Source organism: Rhipicephalus microplus, unplaced genomic scaffold (genome assembly GCF_043290135.1).
Source record: "Rhipicephalus microplus isolate Deutch F79 unplaced genomic scaffold, USDA_Rmic scaffold_309, whole genome shotgun sequence".
NCBI classification, from domain to species: Eukaryota; Metazoa; Arthropoda; class Arachnida; order Ixodida; family Ixodidae; genus Rhipicephalus; species Rhipicephalus microplus.
The window spans coordinates 5,203-10,404 of NW_027464878.1; positions in this window are offsets into that span (position 1 = coordinate 5,203).

Here is a 5,202-nt window from a genome sequence, read left to right on the forward strand (position 1 = left end):
GATACGGGAGATCATACGTGAAGAACTCCAATCAATGGGCTTCTCACCACCTTCTCCATGTGTCACACAGCCTTCAGGTATAGCCTTGCGTGGCATCGTAAGGGAAGAACTAACATCATTCCCCGGTCCAGCCCACGTACAGCCACCTCCGTCCAGCCCGGCAACGTACGTGCAAGTTGTGGCCGCGCTTCATCGCAACGTAAATTCTGCGTTGCCGCCGCCACTGTTCACGTCGGTTGCTGCTACACCACCGGTTCACTTCCAGCAAATGCCTGCCGACCCTCCGTCTGCCCACTTGAGTGCGCTATCGCCAGGTGCGCCGAGCGCCTTCCACTGCCCGTCTTGGAGCCCGTCTCGCACAACATGTTTTTACTCTGGATATCAAGGCCAAATATCGCGCTTCTGCTGCAAGCGCCAGCAGGACGAGCAGCGCGGGTACGACATGCGCGAATGGGACTTTTCCAGGGGGGATTCTTACGCCCAGCGTTATTCATCTGGACAGAAGCGGTCTCCATCTCTGCCCGCATTGACTGAGGCGGAACACTTACCGTTAAAACCAACGCCGATCACCTTCGCCCTTTCGTCGCTCCTCCTCTCCTCTTCGGCCAGCCTCGCTTACCACTGACAACCGGTCGGAAAACTAAATGCTGCAGCTTTCGGAGGAGAAACTGCATGTAACAGTAGGACTAATATTCCTCCAGCAAGTCCGTTCAACATGACTTCTGTTATGGTAGAAGGAGTTCTCGTGGACGCTTGGGAAGAAATCTATGCTACAGTTTCTGTGATTAGATATGATTGGTGGAAGCGGCTATAAAAGTAATGACACCTTATAATGAACAAAGTCTAGTCGAAGCCCAGCGGAACACGATTCGCCGTTTTGCTTTTTGTACTGCCCGTGTTGTTATCGATGACATCCTGCATTACATCCAGTTCACTGTGCTTACTCGCTGCTCTCACCAGCTAATTCTAGGGTGGGACTTCCTATCTTCTTCTTCAGCCGCTATATGTTGTGGTGAACTGATTCTGCACCTGAATAATACAGACTAAATGTTCGACGAAGTCGCCTACAAGCCACTATGCCTGTTCGCTCGTGAAGATCTAGAACTACTGCCACATCAAGAGTGAATTATGACCCTGACCTCTAAGGACATCGACCACGGTGACGTCTTGGTGTCCCCTTCGTCGACTTGCGTCGCTAAATGCATAGCCCTTGCGTCAGGTGTCGTACGCTTTCACCATGGCTCCGCGCTTATCATTGCTACGAATGTAACACCGAAAAAAGTACTCCTGCCAGAAGGCACTACAGTAGCCTGTGTTGTGGATGCTGAGCTTGTCAGCGTCACACCAATTCAACCTGCCTCTACCAATGACCCTTCTATGAGTAAGCCTAGTTCTTCCTCTCCCTTTACAGCACTTATCAGGGATGACTTAACAACTATGCAGGCGCAGCACTTGCTTGCTTTGTTAACGAAAAATGCCGATTTTTTCGACACCTGCTCCTCGACATTGAGTCGAACTGCCCCTGTAGCGCATCGCATACAGACCGAGGGAACATCTATTGTGCATTGCCGCGCATACCGCATGTCTCTCGCTGAGCGAAAAATCATCGAGGAAAACGTCACTGACATGCTCCAACAACAAATATTTCGTCCATCAGCTAGCACTTGGTCATTCGCTTTTGTTTTGGTACGAAAAAAAGATGGCGCCATGTGCTTTTTCGACGATTACCGGACACTTAAGAACATCAAACGCAAGGACGTATACCCCATGCCACGCATTGACGACGCCCTTGATTCACTGCAAGGCGCCGAATACTTTTCAAGCCTTGATTTGCGTTCTGGATATTGGTAAATTCCCATGCTCGACGACGACAAAAAAAACCGAATTTGCAACCACCGATGGCCTATACGGTTTTTACGTGATGCCTTTCGGGCCCTGCAATGAGCCCGCGACGTTTGAACGCATGATTGACACCGTCCTGCGTGGTCTCAAATAAAAGACGTGTCTCTGCTACCTTGATGACATTATCATCTTTTCATCAACGTTTTCTCAGCACCTGCGGCGCTTGGATGACGTCCTAACATGCCTCGCCGGCACGGGTCTGCAGCTCAATACCAAGAAATGCCGTTTCGCCACCGAATACATCAAGGTTCTCGGTCATGTCGTGAGCAAGGACGGTATTCGCCCTGACCCCGAAAAGATCGCTGCCGTCCTTCGATTTACACACCCAACAAGACCTAAAGATTTGCGAAGTTTTCTTGGCCTCACATGCTAGTTTCGTCGTTTCACACAAAATTTTGCTTCAATAGCTGTGCCACTTCACAAACTACTTGCTTCTAATGCACCCTTTGTGTGGTCCGAAGAATGTCAGTCAGCGTTTCACCTATTAAAGGAAGCTCTCACGTCACAGCCTGTACTCTGCCATTTTGATGAACCCGCCCCGACACTCCTGCATACCGACACCAGCAGTTGCGCTATAGGTGCTGTTTTCCCCCGAAGCGATGACTCTGGACAAGAAAAGATCGTCGTGTACACTACCTGAGTGCTGACTTTTGAAGAGAAGAACTATACCATCACTGAGCAGGAGGGCCTCGCTGTGGTTTGGTCCTGTTATGCCTGCGAGTCCACAGCGAACGTCCATGCCTCTGGAAAAGGCAATCTGTGTCAAGGCCAGCCCGCGAGCCCGCCTGACGCGAACAACTCAACGGCGTCAACACGCGGCGGTGCCTCTCTGCCGCGCACGCACAGTGAGTCACCTCAGCCAGCGAGCCCGTCGAGCAAGCAACCAGCGCCTTCCTGTCTGGCGAGTCTGACGCAATGCGTGGCGACGTCACTCGTCCTTGTGTGCAGCCACCTGCAGCGCAGCGGCTCCAGATTCGATGAGAATGACGCGGCCCAGCGGCGACCCCATTGGGGGATTCTGACCTCAAGACCAGCGGCGCTTCTGGTTGGACATCTGGTTACTTAAAAAATACACCCGGTGCATATAAAAGAAGCCCTGCAGCGCGTCGCGAGCAGCAGACCTGTTTGAGAGCAGACCTATGTGTTAGAGAGGAGAGCTCGGCTCTTCGGGTCTCTAAGCTGTCAACCCCAGTGCCAAATTTGTAATGCCTCTGTATATAGGCTGTACATAAACCTTGTTTAACTCGCCGTCGTCTCGTCCACTCGTCTATCAGCTCTGCGCAGAAGCAGTCGCGAGCTGAAAAACCTACGCTACCAAACGGCTGGTGACCTTCACGGCAGAGTTCGAAGCAGTGGCACCTTCGGGACCGTGTTGGCGTCGCCGTCTTTCGAAACAGTGGTTGCAGCGGTGAGATTCGTGGCGCCCTTCGTAACGTCGTCGGAGGCGCGCTTCAGAACAGTGGTGGCAGCGGTGGGATCGGCTGGTGTCAGTGACATTGATGCGGTGAGTGCCGGATGTTTTCCCCTCAGTTCACCAGACTACTCTAGCTCAGGTTATAGTAGTTTAGAGAAGGGCTGTGTGAATAATTAGAGTGAGCTTTGATCGTTTCAAGCAAAGTCGAACTGCTTTGAAAGCAAAGTTAATGCGGAGGGGGTAAACACAGGAGTGTGAAAAATTGCTTGCGCGTCTTGCTAGTTGACTTAAAGTGGGTACTGCAAGTAAACTGTTAACAGGGGCAAACCGCAAGAGGCTAGTGTGACCGATGGAGAACTTTAAAGTGAAGGAACTCATCAAAATTTGTGAGGAAATCGGCATTACTTTGGGCCGGGCGAAACGAAAGCAGGCGATCCTTGAGATCATGAAGGATGAAGGAGTGTCGGCTGAGGAAGTCGATGAGGCCTGGGTGGATATCAAAGCACGCCGCGAGGAGGCCGAAAGGTGAGAAGCTCGCGAACGTGAAGAAGCTGAAAGGCGAGAAGCTCGCGAACGTGAAGAAGATGAAAGGTGAGAACGCCGTGAGGAGTCCGAGAGACAGGAGCGCCTTGAGTTGAAACGAATAGAATTGGCAATCCTACAGTGTTCGCAGGCGCCTAGCGTAGCCTCTCCGACGATTCAGGTCAGCGGTCATAGAATTCGGGACCAACTGTCACCGTTGGTAGTAGGCGAGGACATGGCGAAGTATCTCGTCAAGTTTGAACACGTCTGTGAGCGAAATGCTTTGGAGCGGTCTCTTTGGGTGCAAAACCTGTTAGCTCTTCTTCCCGGCGAAGTGTTCGACGCGATAACTTGCTTGTCGAGAGAAGCGTTTGAGAGCTATGACGAGGTTAAGGAAGTGCTCTTGGGACGTTATAAGTTGTCACCCGAGGCTTTCAGGCAAAGATTCCGGTATGCTAAAAAGGGGAATGAGTCACATGTTGACTTAGCGTTTCGTCTTAAAGCCGATTTAATTGAATGGCTCAAGGGCGAAGGTGTTTATGACGACCGCGATAAAGTGGTAGAATGCTTTGCATTGAAGCAATTCTACTGCTGCATCGAGGAGGATGTCAAGCTTTGGCTGCAGGACAAACTAGGTGAAGTACAGCTAAACAAGGCAGCAGAGATAGCCGAGGAGTATTATACTCGCCGAAAGTTGCATAGCAGGGCAGTGCGCGTTGAAAAAGATGAAAGGAAAGAGGGCTTTTCGAAGAAAGCTGATCAACTGAAGCCGCGAATCTGCGACAACTGCAGAAAGGAAGGGCACATCGCGATAAACTGTAAGCAAAAGTTTGCAACTATCCGTGAATTGGAAAACAAACGGATGCAGCGAATCTTCTACAACTGCAGAAAGGAAGGGCACATCGCGATAAACTGTAAGCAAAAGTTTGCTGTCGCAACCATCCGAGAAACAGAAAAGAACATGCGATTGTTAGAGCCGTATCTCCAAGAAATTCGTGTGAATGGGAAAACGTGTCGAGCACTTCGTGACTCAGCGGCAACCATGGACGTTGTTCATCCTTCATTGGTGTCTCCGGATGTCTTTACAGGAGAATGCGCGTAGATCAGGCAAGTCGCCCAGGTGCCGAGTGCTTGCTTACCAATCGCTACGGTTGTTATTGAAGGCCCGTTCGGTAAGCTTCGCACCGAAGCGGCTGTGTCTGCCGCGCTTCCCGATCGTTTTCCTTATCTTTTCTTCAACAATTCAGAGCAGCTTCTCAAAGAGCAGGGTAAATCGTTCTTCCCCAACTTAGCGTTCATGGCCCTCACGCGATCGCAAGCGCGGAAGCTTTCGCAGGAGCTTGATCTTGTTCAATGCTGTGAAC